Source organism: Rhodamnia argentea, chromosome 3 (assembly GCF_020921035.1).
Source record: "Rhodamnia argentea isolate NSW1041297 chromosome 3, ASM2092103v1, whole genome shotgun sequence".
Lineage (NCBI taxonomy): Eukaryota > Viridiplantae > Streptophyta > Magnoliopsida > Myrtales > Myrtaceae > Rhodamnia > Rhodamnia argentea.
The window spans coordinates 14,534,354-14,558,356 of NC_063152.1; the positions used below are offsets into that span (position 1 = coordinate 14,534,354).

The following is a 24,003-nucleotide window of genomic DNA, read 5'->3' on the forward strand; positions in this document are numbered from 1 at the left end:
CGACTTACATATTATTCGGAGTCCCCATTCTTTCACATCTCCACTCATTGTGAGGCTAAATTGTGCATAACTCCCGTCGATTTGGTCAAAATCGACTTCTCTCCATATATCTTTTGGTACGATATACTGAAGATGGATATGAAATGAATCTGCTTGAACGACCTCATCTACCAGGGAACCGTGGCTTTCGCCATTAACATGTCCTTCAATCTCCCAATAGCCTTCCTGTTCTATCTCATCTCTAAAGAGAACAACACAGAAAACTAGCATTAGCATCTCCATGCTTATCGGCAGAGTTCTTAAATTTTAGCATTAATAAAAGAGCCCAACCTTTCTGTTGTTCCTCCATCTTTATCTATGTGGGGCACATGACTGTGACATTATAACGACCCGCTTCGTTCCCCGGGGAGAAAGTCTTCCATAAACTGGGTCTTCGTACCACAACGTCATTTTAATACCTAAAAAGGTTCGTGCTATCCACGGGAATTGAAGGATTAATTTCGGTTATGTTTCAACAATAACCAAAATGTTAACATTAAAATAATCTTGTCCAAATCATTTTTTTCGTAATTATTTGGATAAGTAAATATTTGAAGGGCAACTTTGGTAAATTTACGTGTTAATTCCTAAAAATAGACATTTTATTGCATCATTTCAAAATTGTCTAGATTATGTATTGAAAAATTACAAATGTAGAAATAATTTTTTGCAAAACTTCAAGTTGCACTAAATTGTTCTTGTCAAGATAGAGTAAATTACCAAAAATTCCTAAATCTACTATACTTTTGCTAATTCCATCATAGACCTTTCAATTGTGGCAATTGAGTGTTAAACTTTTTCACCATTTGCCAATTGAGTCCATCCGACCAGCTTTGGTTGAAAATCGCGTGGATGTCGAGCATCCTACGTGTCATAACCGTCACTAGCATGTCACTTTGTTAAGATATTTAACTATTTTTTTCAATTTTTTTTTCTTTTTTTTTTCTTCTTTTTTCCCTCTTTTCTTTTTTATATATTGTGGCTGCCGGTGAGGGCAGCAAAGCCATCACCCGTCCTTTCTTAAATCTAGGTGAGGCATTCACGGCCCTTGCCGGTGACAATAAAAAAGCAGAAGGAAAAGAGGAGAAAGAAAAGGAAAAAAAAAGTAAAAACATATTTAAAAAAAGTTATGCCACCGCCACCCATGTCATGTAAGGTAACAATTTCTGGCTAAAATTGATCATGTGGACTCAATTGAAAATATCTGAAAAGGTTTAGGACCCACTTCCGCATAATCGAAAGATTTAGTACTAAATTGGTAAAAATGAGGTTTACCATCATATCAAATTTTTCAGAGATCATTTAAGCATCATGTGTATTATAGTTGTCATAATCTTTGTAGTAGAATTTTCCTATCATACTTGTGAGTGATTTGCAGTCTTATAAAAGGAAGCATTATTTTTTCCCAGTTTGTATACTATTGAGCGAACAAATTGTTGCTCCAAGTCTTTTGAAGTTTTAGGCTTTGTCCATATTGAAAATATATGAGAAAATCTCCCCAACGGTTAAATTTTTTCTATTAGAAATATATATGTAGTTTATAAGAACGTTTCCTTTTTCTTCATCACATAAATCATTCAAAGATTGATTCCAAATAAGAAAAGTACTGTGGACTCGCATAGACATTGGTAAATTTAAAATTATGTGGGTCAACATTGTTGACAATCTGCAGCTTTACTCCCGTTTATATTTGAATTTTCATTCTCAGTCATATAAACGTAATGGATTAGAAGATGAATCAGACTTGCATAAAGCGACATGTATTGTTATTTTAAAAATGGTTATGTTCTTTAACCAATATATTAGATAAATGAGCCAGCAACAGCTAAACAATAGTTTTTTCTTTTCGGGTGGTAAGGAAACTTTAGATACTTTCAAAGCATCATTGGATCAAGCACCGAGCTAATTATTCAAATATCAAGTGCCATAAGTTTGTTACTTTCCACTCAAGAAAAATAGTATAGTGAAGCAGACTGGTTGAAGAGACAGTCATGTGGTGCTTTAGAGAGCACCTAAACCTTTTAATAATTTGTCAATTTAGTCTCTCCGATCAATTTTGATAGGAAATCGCCGATGTAAATGATTTTTTATATTTTTTTAACTTTCTAAATTTTTTTCTTGTTTATTTATTGATTTTTCTTTTTTTCCCTTTTTTTCCTCAGCCAGCCATCGGCAAGCCTCATCAATGGCCGGTGGAGATCGTCAACCTCAAGCAAGGGCCACCCTCTTTTGGCCCTCAATAACAACGGATGAGGGCCACCCTCTTCTTTTAAAGACAAAAGACCTTTACTCGTGAATAATGGATTCTCAGACGAAATACGAAATATTTCCAAAGATAATTTTGAAAATGAGCAAATTGGAAAAACTTAAAAAAAAAGGGAAAAAGAAAGAAAACAAAGTGGCAGTTCAAAGTTCAAATAGAATGATTGTCTAAACTCTTTATTTGTTTATGTAGCACGGACACTGTTCGGGAGCTTCGTATCGTGCCATGTCGTGTCGGACACTCTTCTATACTCCGACGCTCTCTCACACTCTCCGACACTCTTAGACATGTGATCGATATGTGATCAGTACTCCAGACACACCAGCGATACCGGAGTCCACCATCCCTACATGCTTTTTCGACATGCACGAGGTTAATTCTAAATATTTTTAACAAATTAAGAGTCAAAGTGTAAATCTATTAAAAATATATATACTTAAGTCATAATCCAATCATCCCAAAATTAATATACCCAGGTATGCCCAATAAATCTAATCATGAATCTTTAATAGAAAAAAGAAGAAACTCACCGCTAATATTTTTATATATACATGATCAATTATCTCATATATATATTGTTGAAATTGTGTCTCGAGTTTAAGCCCATTAGACGAAATTCGACTCAAGATAAAGTTGAATATTATACAAATCTTGATCAAAAATGGAAGTTGTTCCTTGTTGCAGTCCGTAATGTATTTGCACGATGGGGTCCAAAGATGTGTTGGACTGTTATCGTGAAAAAGAACAAGAGGAAAGTCTACGGTCAAAAAAAGATAAGAAGAATTAAAAGATAAGGTAATCTTTTAATTATTATCGATTCTGGTTACTTAAATCCACTGCAGATATCCTTTTCTTCATGTGGAAGTGATGTCCAGCATTGGAAAAGTCAAACTTGGACTCCTAGACCAATATTCGGTCAAGTAGGTTTCATATATATATATATATACACAAACACTATCACCGCAAGTTGGATTATGTGAATCCTTGAAGCGCCGTACATGACGTGAAGAATATTGAAGTGCCGTCTCTACACATAACCAAATGGAATCGGGAGCCCGAAACCGACCTGTTGATCGTGCCCACGGTTTCGACCCGGAACGGCCGATCCGGGCTGGTTCCAACCCGTTTTTTTTTTTTTAAAAGGGGGAGCATGGTGGGGAAAGAGCCGTTGGGCTCGGGAACCGGCGGTTCGAGCGAACCGGCCATGTCTAGCCGTCTCTTCGTCGAGTGTTTAAGAGCGTTTATCTTCGTTGATTTAGTCCACAGAATTACATCAAGAAGAATCGGTGGTCGAGCCAATTAAATCTTGTGAGTTTAAGCTTTATTTTAATTTTCTTTGCGAGATTGAGAGATTATTTCCCTAAGAATTGAGGACTAAATACTGTGTGCGTTATTGAATGTAATTGGGGCTTGGAATATATTGAGAGTGTTTGAGTTACTCGAGTTTGGTTTGTAATCTCCGTGTATCGCCCGATCTATAGTGGAATTCATTGCTGCTCTCCCCGTAGACGTAGGTCTCTATTGAAGGGATTTATCGGAACCGAATCGGACGATCACACGGAGAATCAAGAAAAATTGGAATGACGCACGAGATTACTCAAGTTCACCCCAAGATTAGGGCTACGTCCAAGAAAGAGATTTCACTATATTTTTCGATTTAAAGCAAATTCGACTAATACAATGATAAAACCGAGCAAAATATATATGCCCCAAAAACGGGCTAAAAAACCTAAAACCTAGGGGTGAGCATGGTTCCAAGGTAGAACCGAGAACCTTGAACCGGAACCCGTAGGATCCGCTCCGGTTCCGGGTTCCAAGGTATGCGGGGTAGGTTCCGGGTTCCAAAAATTGAGGAACCTGTTTCAACGGGTAGGTTCCAGGTTTCACTACCTAGAACCCGGAACCTGGAACCTGGAACCTGGATTCTGAAATAAATTTTTATATTTTTCTTGGTATATATTTTTGCACAATCATACAACATTATATGGCATCCGATGATGAATGTATAATTTGGAGTCAAACAATTTTTTATGTTTCGGGTTCCAAAAAATGATAAATGTATTCCAATAGATTGGTTGCGGGTTCTAAATGTAATTTGTACAGAGCCTAAAATCACTCACATCTACTTTCTCTTAGATGTTGTAGTGTTCACTCTTATTTTGTTTAACTAAAAATGAAAAAAATAAAAGAAAATAAAAGAAATTGATAGGTTCTCGGGTACCCTGGAACCGACCCTAGAACCTGTGACGGGGTAGGTTCCGGGTTCCAAGGTGTGACGGGTAGGTTCTAGGTTCCAAAAAATGAGGAACCTGTTTGGACGGGTAGGTTTCGGGTTCCGGGTGGAACCTGTAAGGAACCCGAAACCGTTCACCCCTACTAAAACCTCTTAATTCCAACCATATGGGCCAACTTAAATAAAAAGCCCAAACTCGTAGAAGTTTCGGGGGCGCTGCCCCCGAACCCCCCGCCGACGACCGGGCAGCGGGACACCCGTGTTGGGGGCGCTACCTCCAAACCCCCGCATCCCGCGCGCAGGGGTCATATGTCGTTGGGTAACACTTCAGTTTTCCTAAGCTCACACGTGGGCGTACCTGGTGTAAGAAACAAGGATCCCCGAAGTATTCGCCAACTCCAACATCTATGACCGAACCACGTACATCGGGTGTCTAATTTATTTTTTTTGTTCTGTCTATTATCGTTCGATCACTTATTCCGCGCAATATATATATAACAACATGTCCCAACGTGTTGAAATTTTATATTTTTTTGAGAAATCACGTGTCGGGTATTGCATTTCGTGTCGGTGCTAGTAGGGATTTGTGGCACAGCTAACATTATTTATCTGGGATAATTTAAAGAGTTTTGACCTCCGATGGGGTTAAGATAAAAACGGCCTCCCCTGGTCACACCTAACATTTTCATCTTGGGCCTAATGTAAACTTATGCCCTTATAAGATGGGCCTTTTGGCTTCTTTCCTCTTAACACATGGTGATACATCATCTGACATGTAGCTCCTATTTAGCAGTACTAACCGCATTTGCCGAGTAAACGAGTCACGTCAGTAAAAGCCAAAAAAAAAAATAAAAGACCTGGAACGTTATGTAACGAATGGACTGCGTTGAGCTATATTTTGAAAGTTTACGTACTCAACTGAACAAAAGAAAAGTTGAGACACTTAAAAATTTCAAGTAGTTGCAGTGTTATTACCCCTAAAAAATCACGATTTAGTGAAATTTTTACTTTCTTCCAAAGTGTTCTTACATTTACTTCCCGATGTCAGCTAGCTCCTATTAATTTATCGACCATATTCGAAGCAAACAAAAGCAAGTTGAAAACAATGAAGAGTTAAAGACTACTGTTCTTGCGCTCACAAAGATCCTCAATGCGCTCTGCCAAGCCAGTTCCTCCCAGTGCTGCAAGCAACTACAAAAATATTAGTCTCTCGCACCCGTAGTGAATCATTCTTTTACATGCAGCTTTCCCAATTGGAAGTGGTTTTTCACGTCGGATAAGAGAATTCTCACCGTAGATATTCAACAAAACTCTCAAGCAGCACTTGTCTATGCCTCCATTATTAAACCGAAATCATTTCCCGCAAAACCAACGGAGCCTCAGTTCAAGTACGTATCATCAGGACTATGAATTAAAATGCATTCTAAAGTCCAACTTCTATCCATAGAAGGTAGTGACAGTATTTTACTGGCAGAGGTATTGTGAAATTCATCTCGGGATGGACAAGACTGGTACTCACCGTTATGGTCAGGAAGATGCTGCATATTAGCAAGACGCGAGAAAGTAGATAGCACAAAAATTATGTAACTTTAAACCCCACAAAACACAAAGTCATCCACGGGAAAACAATTATTTTTGGGAGACTGCAAAATGAAAAGTTGACTACTCCCTATTAGAAGGAATAGTTTCCACATTCCATGCAATGCATAACTTAGTCAAATGTGCTTTTAGGACTACCAGTTTCTATCACCAACATCTGCTCAACCGGAACAAGACAAAGAACACGAGAGTACTAATTTTGGCACCACCAGTAAATTAACCTCACTTGGTATTGTCGATTTGATGAAAAGATCCAGCAAAATTGCGAGAGAACATTAGGTAAAGTCGAATTTCATCCAGAGAAGAAGAATCTTCTGTTATATGTCCTATACTAAATGGAGAGACAGAGGCTCTGAAAATGTTAATAAAGGTGTTGAGGTTAAAAGTTGATGGGACTTTTCAGAAGAGGACCAACTTTCAATTTCAAATCAGAAAAGAGGCAGGGCAGGTACCGTTCTTGTGTTTGGATGCGCCCCATGAGTACATGATTGGAGATAAATCAACTTTAAATTTAGTTTCAATTCTAGTCTTTTTTTTTAATCTTAAAAAAAAAACTAAACTTTAAGTCCAGTTCAAATCTACCTCAAACTTTAAGTCCAGTTCAAATCTACCTCAAGTTTTCTTTGTCTAAAAAGAATCCCCAACTTCAGGTACCCTTAATTTTAACTCTAATTATAAATCTATCTTCATTAACCCTTTGTCTAAAAATCATTGTTCGTCCTCCCTAATTTCCCTTCATATCATAGAAAAATTACATGTTGAAAATATTTTTTTCACCTCATTTTACTGATGTAGATTTGTTATTTCCACCACAAATGACTAATGACGTTTTTGGATGGAGGGATAATGGAGGCAAATTTGAGATAGATTAAAACTTGATTTTTTTTTAGATAAAAAAAAAGTTCGGTACAAATTTGGGATTAGAGTTAAAGTTGATGATTATTTTAGATGAAAAAAAAATATCCACGACGAATTTAAGATTGGACCTAAACTTGAGGGTTTGTCTTGAAATAGAACAAAAGATTGAGGCACAATTGGAATTGGACTTAGAGTTTAATGTTTCTTAGTTGATTCAGCCTATCTCATGGGTGAATAGTTATTTTTGGGTAAAAGCTGTAAGCAATGTGATAAATACTTATTTCTCAACAGAAATCCATGTGGATTTCGAAATACTTCAACTCCCTTAGCCTCCTGGACTAATCCAAAGCTGATTAAAAAAAAAAAAAGCGCTCGTTTATATGCTCCACTCTCAGCAATGCTTAACATGAGGAATTTCAGGATGCTTACAGGTTCTCATTATAGGAGAAATAACATCATGCCCTTGCAACCGATAATCCCCACAAGAGCAAATGGCTCTCCAGAAGGGAGAGCGCGGCTGGGATCTGTCACAACGATCTCATGACCAACAATCTTTGCAATAAGTTTAATTGCAGAACGACAATTCCCACGAATTCGAAGATTCTTCATTAGAGTTATCATACTAGCCTCGACAGTACTGATCGATGCAATGCAATAGCAATCCTTTCACTATTGTAAAATAATGGCTCTTCCTGATGTTTGTCTTCCACATCATGGAGAGATAATCTCTTGTCTGACCCCAATTCCTACAACTTCATTTTTAACCAATCCAGCTTCCAATATATGCTCTCACTCAAAGGATAGGATTTATCCCTGGCAAGACATATATGGTCTTGCCACTTTATAGTAACCCGACTGCGACCTGGTTGCTTCACAATCCCTCTATCCCTCACAGGCACTCTTAATCTCGAGACATTGCCACACCTATTAGCAAGAGCATAGAAATTGACAGTACAACATAAGCAACACTACAATTTGATTCTAGGTCAAGAATATAGTTTGCAATTCTTTCTGCCAAATCTAGGCAAAGCAAGCCACACGATGGAGTTAGCTTAAAAGGGAGTGTTTCTTACAAGATTCTCTGCTTCCTCTAGCTCCCCACATCGTCCTCGCACACCCATCATGCAAGCATAATGCTCGCGCTTCTCAGTTCAACGGAAGTGTTTTCATTTGAACTATCTAAACAAGCATCTCTCCCCGTTTGTGACAAATTTGAATGACAACACGAAGAAAGCAGTCTTGCCGACAATGATCTCATTTGATTGTACATGTCCGTGGTTAAACAACTCCATAGCTCGCATCCCTCTGCCATGTTCTGCACCCCCCCCCCGCCGCAAACAATGATATTCTAGGGGTCGATATTCTTCTCCATGACTCCTTTTATCACTGCAACAGCATCATCAACGGCTCCGCACTTTTTAAAGGCAATAATTTATCAATCAAAGGAGAAAAATCTGGAGATATCAATCAAAATCACAAGCGTTGATTCTTGAAGATGCTAGAATCAAGTGATTGATAACTTTTGTAATATAATTATCTTCTGTTGTATTGTTTCCACATGTAAGACTTTGTAATATCTTTATATAATGAAAGTCATCTCAACAATTATATGTTGAGATCAAGAATTAAACACATTCATTCTTTCATTGTGTTAGAGCCCAAGTTACCAACAAGTCTGGACCCAATAGTCACATGGGAGAGATATGGGTTGTTACCGCCTCCGACCTATGGCCCCGATGTGTGAGGGAGAGATTGTTGGGATTGTTCCACATTGATTGTAGAAAGTGCTAGTGATCGGTTTATAAGTGTGAGGAAAAACTTCATTCTTTAAACTAGCTTTCGGGATGAAAGTGGCTCAAGGTTACCCAACACATTCTTGTTGAAGAGCACAAATGCTTGCATTGATTGAAAGTCAAGATCTGGTGGGATTCATTGATGACGAATACCGGATGTCGAGTTCAACAATCAACTCATCTACTAACGGAGGAGCAACTGGAATCTCGGAAAATGGACAAATCCAGAGTTTCTACAATGGAGAAGGTCAGATTGCCTTCTACGGGAATCTATTATTGCGACACTCTTCGAAGAAATTCTTGCTCAAGTAGTAGACTTGACGACATTTGCTAAGGTGTGGTTAGCTTTGCAAAATATTTTTGCCAAGGTATCTAAGGAACGTGAAGTTTCAATTTTTCTACAAATCCAAAAAAGTCATAGAGATAATTTTTCATCTCTTCACGAGTATCTTGATGCTTTTCAAACATATGTTAATGAGTTATACGCTATCGGTTGTCCCCTTGAGGACAAAAAGAAGGGTCTCTTTGTTTTGAATGGCTTCGGTGATCAATATGATTCATTCACAACCTCCATGTTGAAGCCTCCAATGCCAACTTTCTTTGACTGGATTTCGCAATTGCAAAACTTTGAGAGTCGTCTGGCAAATAAAATTTCTCCCGTAATTCAACACGGGATGGCTTTCTTTGGTCAAAGAAGCAATTTTAAGAGCAACAAGAAGGGAAAGCAATTCCAACATTCCAATAACAATTATTTTTCTTTGCATGGAAGTGGGTTTTCTCACAACAATCCTAGAATAAAACATTCTAGGGCTGATTTTATACATTTGCGTGGTCACAAGCCACAATTTAATCAAAGCAAGATCGAGAAGCTTGGGAAAGGAACAGAAAAAATCGTTTCCTATCAAATCCGTAACAAGTAGGGACATATTGCTTTAAATTGCTTTAATCGATTTAATCAATCTTTTGTCCCATCAGATGTGCCAAAGGCATTTGCTGCACTTAATGTTCGAGATAGTCACGATTCAGAATGGTTTACTGATACTGGAGCTTCAAATCATATGACCGGCGATGAAGGTAATCTTTTCAACTTATGACATATATGGGAAAGGATAGTGTAATGGTTGGAAATGGTGATTCACTTGTAATTTCCCATACTAGTGATGCTCGGATCAATTTGGGCAAAGAGAGTGTTGACCTAAAAAATGTTCTATTTGTTACTCAAATGAAAAAAAAAAATTTATTATCAATGAGCTAATTTAAAACCGACTATCCTCTAAATTTTGAGTTCTCTGCCACTGGTTTTATGATAAAGGACAAGAGAACGAGGAAGGTTCTAACAGTTGGAAACCATGAAAGTGATCTTTATACCTTAAAGGCGCCAAAAGAAGCACTTTTTTCAAATCGGTTCAGAAAAGGCGATGAAAGTACTTAGCATCAAAGATTGGGACATCCACAACCAACGACATTTCGTCATCTGCAAAATAAAGGTGATATTACTATTACTGCTTGGAATAAACCTACTACCATACGTAGTAGTTGTCAAATGGGGAGAGCATCTAAATTGTCCTTTTTGCCTTCCAAAACTAGTGTTGCTAAGCCTTTTGAAAAGATACATTGTGATTTGTGGGGAAAGGCTCCGATAATGTCATTTTAGAGGTTTCAGTATTATGTTTGCTTTGTAGATGATTATACGCGTTATACTTGGTTGTTTCCATTACGGCAAAAATTTGATTTTTATGTGTGTTTTCTCAATTTCGAGAAATATCTGTAAAGGCAATTTGGAGGGCATATTAAAATTTTTCAATCTGATGGAGGAGGGGAGTTCAATCGAGCAGATTTCCCGATTCACTTGCAAAGGAGTGGGATTGTTAATGAAGTATCCTACCCAAACACTCCGGAATAGAATGGAGTTGCCGAGCAAAAACGCAGGCACATATGTGAAATTGGCTTGATGATGCTTCAACGAAGTGGAATTCCTAAAAATACTGGGTCGAAAGGTTTCAAATAGAAATTTTTCTATTGAATTGGCTTCCAACAATGGTGTTAACCATGAAATCACCTTATGAATTCTTATTTGGCGGAAAACCGGATTATAATTTTTTGCGACTTTTTGGTTGTAGGTGCTTTCCTTATCTTAGGGCCTACACCAAGAATAAGTTCGATTCTCAATCATTACCATGTGTATTTCTCGACTACAGTAATCGCCATAAGGGATATCAATGTCTCTATCCACCGATTGGTCGAATTTATATATCGCGGCACGTCGTCTTTGATGAGACCATATTTCCCTACCTTGTACCCAGCACATTATTCTAGGACTAAAGTGATAAAGACGAGATATCCGAATTTACAAGGTGCGTCCTCTGCTAACTCGGATCAACCGTGTGATAACTTATTGAATTTTGCTACTCAAAATAATTCTCATGAAGACAACATTGATAGAGGTGGATCACATGTTCACCAAAGTCATGTTGAAATTGGTGACTTGTCTAATGCTCCGCTTAATTCTTCATGCAATTTGAGAAATGGAGATTCCTCTTTGGATGTTCTTCATGATTCTTCGGTAGCACATTCTCCCACTCGAAATCATTCGAAGGTTACTCGAGCACGTGCTGATATTGTGAAGCCTAATCCAAAATATGTCAATTTTCATATGATGGACTCGATACCGACATAACCGAACAATGTACTCTCTGCTTTAAAGCATCCATGATGGTTGGTAGCAATGAAAGAGGAACTCGAGGCATTGCATCGTAGTAAAACTTAGACTCTTCTTCCAAATCCTCCAAATACTAATGTTGTGAGATGTCGATGGATTTTTAAGTCTAAGTTAAAGGCCGATGGTACATTATAAAGATTAAAAGCAAGATTGGTCGCCAAAGGATATACTCGGGTAGTAGGAGTAGACTTTCTTGAGACATTCTCGCTAGTTGTTTGACCAAGAAGCATAAGAATAGTCCTCACCATTGCTACCGTTAAAAGTTGGCCCATCAAAAAATTAGATGTTAAAAATGCATTCTTACATGGATTTTTTTGCAGCCTATTTAGGCCCCGTTTAGTTTAGCATTGGGGATGAACATTGAGGCTCTAAAGTTCCTTGGCCAAATGTAAATGGTGTTTGATTCATTTTTTGGCTCACTTTGGGGATATGCAATTGCATTTCAAATGCTCTCCGAAGTCCTTTAGCCCAAAATGCCTTTAGAGGCATTTTGGACTAAAGGACTTTGCGAAATGCAACTAATTTTTTTTCTTTTAAATTTATCACATTAGCTTGCCGCCACCCGTCACCGCCGCTGCTGCCCATCGCCACCAAACACTAGCCACCTGCCACCACCCATCGCTTGCCGCCCGCCTTCTATTGCCACCGCCTATCGTTGCCTACCACCGCGCACCGTAGTCCATCCCCACCGATCGTTGCCCGCTGCCCGTCGCCGCCGACGCCGCCGCCGCCCACCGACAACCGCAATTGCCCACCGACCACCCCTACCGATTGCTGCCACACGCCGATACCGCCGCCCACCATTGATTGCTGTCAACCGTAGCCTGCCGCCATCGCTGCTACTACCACCGATCGCCAGCACTGCCGATGGCCGCCTCCCACTACCGCCAACAGCCGATTTTTTTTCAAAAAGTAAAAATACTTTACAAAGTTCATTTTTCACTAAACAACATTTACATCAAAGTTGTTTTTCAATGTGTTTTTAAAATACACTTTACCAAACACTACTTGCATTTTGAAAAAGGCCTTTAGCCCAAAGGTATTTGCATTTTTCAAAGTTCATTGGCCAAATGCTGAACCAAACAAGCCCTTAAATGGAGCAACCGCCCAGTTTTGAGGACAAAATGTTGAGAAAAAATCCCTAGACGGTTTTGAAGTTGACAAAACAATCCTAGTACTCTATTATTTTGAGATAATGTTGTGATTTACTTGTTTTGCAGATTATCCTTTGGTGCGGGGATGCACAGGATTGAATCTAGCAAAAGAATTTGGCTCAGATGTTGTTTCTGAGAGTCTCGGATGCTGGTTCGAGCTCGGACATTGAGTGGGGATAACTCGGACGTTGGAATGACGCTTAAGCTTTGAGAGAAGTACTTCACTAGCAAGAATCAGAATTTCAAGAGGAATACAAATTGAGCTTAATTAATGTATATCAACGGACGCCATCGAGCTGGATCATTCTTGTAGATTTTCAGTGACTAAGATCAATCAAGGATGTGGAATCAAGGAGACAAACCAAGACTTTCTAAATGGAAGAAACCATCTATGGAAACTCGGGATCATAATTGTATGGGCGATTTGATCCAAACGGGGAAGACTTTCCTTTGGCGATCCCCAACGGCTAAGAGATCTTCTTTTTGCAAACATCTCGTCCAAAAGGGTAGATTTGGAGAGATCTCTTCTGGATGCTTTGCAACGGCTAGATTGGAAACGGAAGAGTATAAAAGACATCTCGAAAACGAAGGGAATAGAGATTGGCGTAAAGAGGGAAAAGTGTTCATAATTCCTAGATAGAGTTTATTCCATTTTAAACACACTTCTTGATCCATCCATTGTAATTGTGAGGAGGTGTACACAAGAGTGTTGAACGCTAGGTGTGAAGTCCTGCGTGTCAAGGAGATCACCGATCCGTAACCTCCGAACAGAATAGTGGAATCCAGCCGATTGGCTATTAGCCGAAGAAGTGGACGTAGGCTTAACCAAAGCCGAACCACTATAATCCCTCTGTGCAGTTTTCCTTATCTCTTACTCTGATCATTCTAAATACTTTGTGATAGCTAAACCGCACACGGTTAATACGCATCGATCCTATTACATTTCTAGCATCAATTGAATTGCTTGAGCATATGAGATTTCTGTTTTACACCGTGTGACTTGAATTCAGCAATAAAATCTTAAAATCACATGTTATCACCTATTCACCCCCCTCTAGGTGAATTCACTAGCCTACAACAATTGATATCAGAGCAAGGTGCTCGTATTTTGTGAAGTGTTTTTACTTTTGAGCTAACGATCTTTATGGCTAGCAATTTCTCTCCTTCTTGGATCGAAGGTGGAAGCAACAACAGGCCACCATACTTTGAAGGAAAAGATTATAGTGACTGACGTAACAAATTTAAAGCATTTCTCGGATGCCGGGATCCTCAAATCTGGTGTTGACACCTAAATTTTGATTTTTAGAGAATCATTTATATGAGCATAAAATAAGGATTAGTCATAATTCTCACAAAAAATAATCTTCATGCATTGCATTTTTCATTTTTTTTGTTAATCGCATCATCTGCATTTAGGGTCATAGATAAATCAATTGAGTTTGGCTTGACAAGCGCCCGGACCGGACTCAATCTAAAATTTTTAACTGAATCTACAAGGTTTGCCGAATGGACCTATTTCTTGAGCGCAATTCTACTCATTCAAGCTTGTTTTAATCGTTAAGGCTTTCAATTAAATGCTCGTTATTTAGAAAAAGTCTTAGTTTGAGCTCGAGAATTAAAGATGAGTCCGTAATTTGGATTGAAAATTAGGATGGGTCACGAATGTGAAAGTGCCAAATTTTATATATATGTCTTGGACTTAAAATCAGATTTAATCAGCCCATTTTTTGTTGCTTAAATTATAGGGGGGGCTTCGGTTAATTGTCAGTTCAATAATCTAGGCCCAAGGATATGTTTCAAATTCATGAGCAGGGCCATGTTCGGCCATCTTCACTTCAACATCCCTTTGGGCGAAAAAAACTGCATGGTGTCCTCGAAGAAGTGGACTCTTGGAATTTTCGGATTTGATTAAAGGAGTTTTAAGGGTCTTATCTTGATAAAATTTTTGAGAAAACTCTATCATTCTACGGTAGATAACGGAGAGTTTCGATAGATGTGGGCTCTATTAATCTGATGGCTGCAAATTAATCCTACTTTACCTAGGATTAACAATCCGACGGTTTCCGTCAACTCCTACTCCTACTAGGACTCTGGCTCGGGGCTCTATATAAACAAGAGCTCATTCACATTCAAGGAGGTGGACCATTATAAAATTTTCGGCACACATTGGACGAAGAGAGTGGAGAGTTGTTTGAGAAGTACGAAGGGGTCCGATTGTTTCCCCCGCGGTTGAGACAAATCCCCCTCAAAATTTCGTCGACTCTTCGTCGAATCCTCTTTCATCGCTCGTCCGTGACTACACAACACCGTAGCTCCAGCAGCTCATCCAAGGTCAGACGTCCTCGCCATCACAGCTTCACGAAGTCCACATCTGTCTGTCTTTGCTGTTCACCGTCAAAAAAACCATCCAAAGAGGGCTGCTGTCCAATCCAATTCACGCTGCTGTTCAGCTTTGGGGTTAAGGTGCATTGGTCCTTACTTTGCTGTTATTTAAGGATTTAATCCTTGTGCTACGTGTGATAGATTAACCGGAGGCAATCTCTGGTGATTTGTGCTTCAAAAAGCACAAACTTAGGGTGGAACTCATCAAGCGTGCTGTTGGAGAATTCAGTTCGGAAGAGGTGAGTTTTCTCGATTTTTATTTGTCGATCCATGCATATTTACTTGAGAATTTACATGTTGTTCCTTGGTTCTTTTGAACGTACAATGGTTCTGTTGGGATTCACGTAGACATGTACGGGCAACTTTAAAAATTAATAAGCGCAGCGGAAATAAATACAACCCATACATGTATCTCCGGAGGCGTAGTTCGTGCATTTTAATCGAAAATATATTTATCAGAGGGAGATAACATATTACCTCTCGTAGCGTGCTTGAACCGGTAGAGATACAAATGTTCTTTGATCCGAGCCCCACAAGCGTCGGGCCTCTAGTTCAGACACACCACCAATCGACGAACGAAGAAGACGACAACAAATTCCACAACGATTGTGCTAGCAGTTTGTGGAATCAGTATTCCGAATTTGATTATATTTTGTTCACTTCAAGAATATGAGAATGAAGAGAGTGTTTGTGTTTTTCTCTCAAAGCTCTCAAAAATTCTGCATACTCTTCACGTTCATCAACCTTTCTCAAAATTCTTGCCCTCTTTAAATAGCCAAGAACATCTTTCATTTTATAATAAATAAATGCTATAAAAAAATAGCACTAACAAATTATAAATGCTATATAAAAATATCACTCACAATTTATCATAAATAAATGCTATCTAAAAATAGCACTATCAATTTATAAATGCTTCCTAACAATAGCACTAACAATAAGTGCTATTTAAAGTAGCATAAACAAATTATTAAATGCTATCTAAAATTAGCACTCACTATTTATAATAAATAAATGATATTTAAAATAGCACTAACAATTTATATTAGCTATCTAACAAAGCATTAATCAATAAGTGCTATTTAAAGTAGCACTAACAATTTAATAAATGCTATCTAAAAATAGCACTCACAATTTAATAAATGCTATCTAAAAAGCACTAACAAAGTGCTCTTTAAAAAATAATAATCATTATTATTATTTATTAATGCAAGAGTAAAAAAATAATTTTACCATACAGTAAAAATATGTATATCGTATATACACATAGAGCATATGTGTGCATCGTATGCACGTGTGACCAAAATGTGAAATAAAATTAAATCCCATTTAATTTTAACTTTACTAAAAATTCGGTATACAAATTTGCAAACAGATTTGCAATGTCGTCTTTCCGTCATCATAAATTGGTTAAGGTGTGTGACATTCCTAGGTTCATCATTGAGCTGGCAGTAAGAAATGCACTAACACATTAGTACTTCCAAGAGAATCGATTGTCCCCATCAACCTCTAGGTCCTACAAGCCATGAGTGACATCTAGCAATATGTCATGGCTACCCGATCAATGTGAATTCTTTAAGAACATAATGAACCTGTCGGGTTTGGCTACAGTATAATTCAATCCCTCTGTCTTACCATGTCCCGATCGAACAAAGGCCATGGAATATTTGTCAAGCCGCCAATTCGATCATATGTACAAATCTAACTCGACATGCATTTATACGAGACATGAACATTTCATTCTCTATAACAACAACCCCGGCCGAGGATTTCAATGCAATCACAATTTAGATCACATAGGACATCAAACCTTTAAAAAGGAGACAGATTCTATTTTGCGCATACGTGTGACTTCGTACGTGAATGAACTATGACCATCAAATACGTAGACGAATCAATGACCCGCCAATATGCGCATTTGTGAACCACAGCCACCCAACACACAAGCCAACACTATGCCTCAAGTCGAAGGATTATTTACACAATACCAAAACGTGAACGATTAGTCATTGACCACGCTTAAAGCTTCCATGTCGCTAATCATTCGGTGTTGTCACGTTCAAATGAACTTGTCCAGATACAAGCACCTATGTTCTAACTCGGATATCACAATATCCAATGACTTGTGACTCGTCATTCCTTACGTATCTAATACTTAATTATGAAGTTAAGAACATACCGATCTCAACAGGATAATTGATATCCCTTCAATAATCCATCGATCGGGAACGACTTTAAAGATTCGGTCTAACCGCGAACCCGTCACATACATATTCTCAACGTCTTAAGAATAAGTCCGGTCACAACCGATCTTATGGAATTTATTCATATATAAATATTTGGACAAAAGAATAAATACGTCTTGCCATTAATAATTTGAAAGTTCAATTGAAATACCCAAATACGTAACTATCACATAGTTGTTTTAGGGCATATTTCTAACAATCTCCCACTTGCACTAAAGCCAACTATTCCGGTACCTCAAACTCATTTTGTCAAGGTGTCTTTCAAAAGAAGATCGAGGTAAGGCCTTAGTAAAGGGATCGCCACGTTATCCGCCGAGGCAATTTTCTCGCAAGGCGATATCACCTCTCCCAACTATTTCTCCGATGAGATGGAAGCGTCTCTCAATGTGCTTAGACTTCGGTGAGACCTCGGTTCCTTAGCTTGAGCTATAGCCCCATTGTTGTCGCAAAACAATGTAATCGGCTGCTCAATAGATGGAACTACACCAAGTTCGAAATGAATTTCTTCATCCAAGTAGCTTCCTTTGCCGCTTGGAAGCGGCTACATACTGCGCCTCGGTGGTGGAATCAGCAGTTATACTTTGTTTGGAACTCTTCCAACTAACCGCACCACCATTAAGTGTAAAAACAAACCCGGATGTAGACTTATAGTCATTCGTATCCGATTGAAAATCGGAATCGATATACGCTTCAATTTTAAATTCTCCTTCTCCATAAATCAAGAATAAATCCTTAGTCCTTCGTAAGTACTTAAGGACATTCTTAATCGCTATCCAAGGCTCTTCTCCGGGATCGGATCGATATCTCGCTAACAATGCCTATAGCATGCGCAATATCGGGTCGCGTACATAACATAGCATACATTATGCTTCCAACAGCAGATGTGTAAGGAATCTTAGCCATCCGCTCTCTTTCTTCAGGAGTGTTGGGACACATCTCTTTGGAAAGACGGATTCCATGCCTTAAAGGCAATAATCCTCTTTTGGAACATTGCATGTTAAACCGTGTTAACACTTTGTCTATGTACGTAGACTGCGAGAGGCCAATCAATCGTCTCGATCTATCTCTATAGATCTTGATACCTAAAATATAGGTTGCCTCTCCTAAATCTTTCATGGAGAATTTCTGTGACAAGAATAATTTGATCGATGATATCATCGGTACATCATTACCGATCAAGAGTATATCATCGACATACAAGACCGGAAACGCAATTGCGCTCCCACTGATCTTCTTATATACACAGGATTCATCCGGATTTTTAATAAAACCAAACGATTTGATTACTTCATCAAAACAGATGTTCCAACTTCTGGAGGCTTGTTTGAGTCCATAAATGGATCTCTTAAGCCTACACACCTTTCGACTTTCACCACTAGATTCAAAACCCCGTGGTTGTTCCATATAGATATCCTTCTCGAGGAAACCATTTAGAAAAGCCGTTTTGACATCCATCTGGAATATCTCATAATCAAGGTGCGCAGCTATAGCCAACATAATTCGAATGGATTTCAACATAGCCACAGGTGAGAAAGTTTCATCATAATCGATCCCTTCTTTTTGACGATACCCTTTCGCCACCAGCCGTGCTTTGTAAGTTCCAACCCGACCATCAGCGTTTATCTTCCTCTTGAAGATCCATTTGCAGCCAATTGGTACTATACCATTAGGCGGATCATCTAGAGTCCAAACATCGTTGGAATACATTGAATCCATTTCGGATTTCATGGCTTCTAGCCATTTACCGGAATCGATGTCTAACATCGCCTCTTCATAGGTGCTCGGATCACTCAATTGATCACTATCATTCATAATGAATAGTGACTCAATATTTTCAATCGAGTGTCTATAACGAATAGGAATACGAGACGTTCTCGCACTCTTCCTAAGAGGTTGTATATCAGAAGCTCCCACCGAATCGTAGATCGGTGTCCGAACTTGTTTATTTGATACTTCATTATTTTCTTCTTGTAAGACTATTTTCCGCCCAAACACCTCCTTCCCGAACGAACCGATTCTCCGGAAAAGAAGCGTGCCTACTAACCGAAACTCTTTGGTCGAGTGAAAATAAAAATAATATCCAAAAGTCTCATTCGGATATCCAATGAAGCGACCATGTTCGAGACCTTGCCTCCAATTTTTCTCGTTCTCAGTTTTTTGACAAAAGCTGGACAACCCCATATCTTTATATGGTTAAGACTTGGTTTTCTACTATGCCATATCTCATAAGGCGTAGTTAGAACAGATTTGGATGGCACTCTATTCAGTAAATATACGGTCGTGTCTCAAGGGCATATCCCCAAAGGGATACTGGCAAATCAGTGTAGCTCATCATAGATCGCACCATATCTAATAAAGTGCGGTTTCTTCTTTCGGATACACCATTATGTTCGGGAGTTGCGGGAGGTGTCCATTGTGATAAAATGCCATTATCTTTAAGATAATCTAGGAATTCAATACTAAGGTATTCACCTCCTCGATCGGATCGAAGAGCCTTTATACTCTTTCCCGTCTATTTCTCAACTTCGGACCTAAATTCCTTGAACTTTTCAAAGGACTCGGATTTATACTTCATTAAGTACAAATAGCCATACCGTGAATGGTCATCGGTAAAGGTAATGAAGTAAGAATACCCACCTCTAGCAGTTTCATTAATTGGTCCACATACATCCGTATGTATCAATCCTAATATGTCGGCAGCTCGTGCACCATGTCCAACAAAGGGCAATTTGGTCATTTTTCCTCGGAGACATGCATCACAAGTCGAGTATGGTTCAAAACCAATTGGATCGATATATCCATCATTACTCAACTTGTTAATTCTGTCTTCTCCAATATGACCTAAACGGAGATGCCAAACATACTTTGGATTTGGACTATCTCTAGAGCGTTTATTAGTTATGGCATTTACATTTTGCTTATTGACATTGGTAATCGTATTACCGGACATTGTAATGGTATAGAGATTATTCGTTAATAATCCAGAACCAACACACATTCTATTATAGTAAATAGAACATATATCATCAACAAAAGAAAATTCATAATTTTCTTTAACCAAACGAGGTATTGAGATGATATTCTGAATAGCATTCTTATAATGCAAACAGTTCTTTAAAATCAAAACATGTCTTGAAGGCAAACACAAACGAAAAGTCCCCATAGCTAATGCAGCAACTTTTGCCCCATTTGCAAATGTCAGGATAATCTCATTTTGCCCCAAGATCCTGCTTATTTCTAGATTCGCAGGAGACATACAAATATGTGAGGTTGCAGGAGAATCTAGAACCCATAAGTCGGATTCAGCATTAATCATAAGATTAGTTTCAATAAGCATAGACACCATACCTTCGTAAGGTTGGTTCTTTTGCTTGACTTTCAAGCCCGCGAGGTACTTCTTACGAGTTCCTCTTCCAAAGGCCCCATGACACCACGGTAATGACATTTCCCTTTTTCAATTTTGGGCTTTGGTTGCACAACCGCTTTCACAGGCTTCTTCCAGTTCTTTTTATTCAAAATAGTCTTACTATTTGAACAAGAAGCTTTAGCCAAAGCCACAACATTTGGTCTTGTGTTGTGCATTTCCTTCTCATAAATTACCAACATACTATGTAACTCAGCAAGAGTTTTCTCCATATTATGCATGTGGAAGTTTTGAACAAAACTAGAGAAGGAATCGGGTAAAGATTGGAGGATCAAATCCACATCTAAGTCATTATCCATGATAAGATTCAGCCTAGCCAATTCTTCGATGTGCCGGATCATTTTTAAAACGTGATCATTAATCGATGATTTCTCGGCCATCCTCATGCGGTACAATGCTTTTGATATCTCATATCTAGAGGTTCGACCATTCTCATCAAAGAATTCTTTTAAGTGCATCATGATCGACCTCGCATTTACCATTGCTTCGTATTTTTTTTTGAAAATCATTGTTCATCGAAGCAAGCATATATGACCTAACTTTTAAGTCATCATCATGCCATTTATCATAAGTGATGCGTTCCTCTTGGGTCCCACCCTCGGGAAAAGAGGTTGGCACATTTTCATCAAGCACATACCCGAGTTTTTCAGAATTGAGAACAATTCTCAAATTCCTTGCCCGATCGGTGAAATTGGGTCCAGTCAAACAATTCTTGTCGAGTATCGAAGCGAGCGGGTTTGTATTCACCATTTTCAGAGTAATTTATATCTGTGCAGAAAATTAAATTGTTAGAAGTTGTCTTTCAAAATAACTATTTCACTTTGGCCTTTAAATGAAATAGAGTCTCCCACTAAATTTATACGCGGATCTCATACTCCTTAAAATGAGAAACGGTAATCTTTGTTGGGATTAGATTACTAGTGGGGATTGGAGTCCCACCAGCCTATAGTTCACCTCACCTAACAGTTATTGGTGTTCTATAAACTTAGTGAGTGAATCAGCTTATTCAACGTATCTTATACGAGTCCCAATCATAACTTTGGCCTCTAGATCATGAAAATCTCACCTGACAGTTATTGACTCCATGATCATAGTTAAGTCAAACCCATCGTCACATGTAAGTATTGAAAACGCAAACGATCCCCTCACCTAACAGTTATTGAAAATCGTTCGGTTTCAACCCCACAACATCATATGATTTAATGGAGTGGTCCAGTATTATATATGACAATTGACCCCTATGTATCCATAACCGGTCAATCAACTACTATAATATAGGATCAAACCACGACGACGGAAGGCCACGAGTCCGAAACCCGCTATGACTTAATATTAATTTAAAAGAGGTTTCGGTCATTATCGAGGTCTCACTTTGCACATTAACCGGTTTAACATGCTCACGTAAACATAATAAATAAATAGATGTCAAACAATTAAACATCTATCCTACGTGGTGATCATGGAATTATGATTTAATGGGTCTCGAGCCAATGAGACCACATTTAATCATTTTAATGTTTTAATGATGGAGAGCCGCTCTACTCTTTTTCTTGGTTCCTTGAACTCTTCGTGAACTGGGCCCAAAGAGCTCACCGGCTTAACGGCTCCTCCATGTAATCCTTGTAGCATTTACATCAACAATTGACTATGCTAAAATTAAAGATTACATGAAAATAAAAGAAGGGCGCAGCCTCCATTTAATAATTACAATCCCCAAATGAATACCTGTAATCATCATACATTCATCCATACAACAATCACATTGATTTGGGATTTTTCCATGATCACCACCCTTCCACGTAAGTAATAAATTCACAATTTAAAACTTCGGAAGGCACAATTCGTACGTAATATAATAGAACCATAAAATTTTCGATTCAAAATTGATTTAGTCTCAATTTTTGCTACGTTGATTAATTTATCGTATAAAATAATCAACCTCTATTAGCCACGTAAGACGAACAATTCGTTAATACAAATTGGCCATAGTATTGCAAAAATTGCTACGAACAAAATCAATTAAATGCACGAAAACGCCTAAGGATTGGCTCGATACCACTTGTTGGGATTCACGTAGACATGTACGAGCAACTTTAAAAATTAATAAGCGCAGCGGAAATAAATACAACCCATACATGTATCTCCGCAGGCGTAGTTCGTGCATTTTAATCGAAAATATATTTATCGAGGGAGATAACATATTACCTCTCGTAGCGTGCTTGAACCGGTAGAGATACAAATGTTCTTTGATCCGAGCCCCACAAGCGTCGGGCCTCTAGTTCGGACACACCACCAATCGACGAACGAAGAAGACGACAACAAATTCCACAACGATTGTGCTAGCGGTTTGTGGAATCAGTATTCGAATTTGATTATATTTTGTTCACTTCAAGAATATGAGAATGAAGAGAGTGTTTGTGTTTTTCTCTCAAAGCTCTCAAAAATTCTGCATACTCTTCACGTTCATCAACCTTTCTCAAAATTCTTGCCCTCTTTAAATAGCCAAGAACATCTTTCATTTTATAATAAATAAATGCTATAAAAAAATAGCACTAACAAATTATAAATGCTATATAAAAATATCACTCACAATTTATCATAAATAAATGCTATCTAAAAATAGCACTATCAATTTATAAATGCTTCCTAACAATAGCACTAACAATAAGTGCTATTTAAAGTAGCATAAACAAATTATTAAATGCTATCTAAAATTAGCACTCACTATTTATAATAAATAAATGATATTTAAAATAGCACTAACAATTTATATTAGCTATCTAACAAAGCATTAATCAATAAGTGCTATTTAAAGTAGCACTAACAATTTAATAAATGCTATCTAAAAATAGCACTCACAATTTAATAAATGCTATCTAAAAAGCACTAACAAAGTGCTCTTTAAAAAAATAATAATCATTATTATTATTTATTAATGCAAGAGTAAAAAAATAATTTTACCATACAGTAAAAAATAATTTTACCATACAGTAAAAATATGTATATCGTATATACACATAGAGCATATGTGTGCATCGTATGCACGTGTGACCAAAATGTGAAATAAAATTAAATCCCATTTAATTTTAACTTTACTAAAAATTCGGTATACAAATTTGCAAACAGATTTGCAATGTCGTCTTTCCGTCATCATAAATTGGTTAAGGTGTGTGACATTCCTAGGTTCATCATTGAGCTGGCAGTAAGAAATGCACTAACACATTAGTACTTCCAAGAGAATCGATTGTCCCCATCAACCTCTAGGTCCTACAAGCCATGAGTGACATCTAGCA

General features: G+C 38.0%; 3 protein-coding genes across 3 annotated transcripts in view; all 3 read right to left on the reverse strand.

The window, feature by feature from the left end:
* The window catches only part of LOC125314483 (tRNA-specific adenosine deaminase TAD2-like), a 636,221-nt gene that overhangs the window by 504,643 nt on the left and 107,575 nt on the right, over window positions 1-24,003 (reverse strand). The window lies entirely within an intron of this gene.
* LOC115729247 (disease resistance protein RUN1-like) overlaps window positions 1-24,003 on the reverse strand; it is a 1,053,956-nt gene that overhangs the window by 392,486 nt on the left and 637,467 nt on the right. The window lies entirely within an intron of this gene.
* Window positions 1-24,003, reverse strand: part of LOC115757311 — a 211,644-nt gene that overhangs the window by 75,423 nt on the left and 112,218 nt on the right. The window lies entirely within an intron of this gene.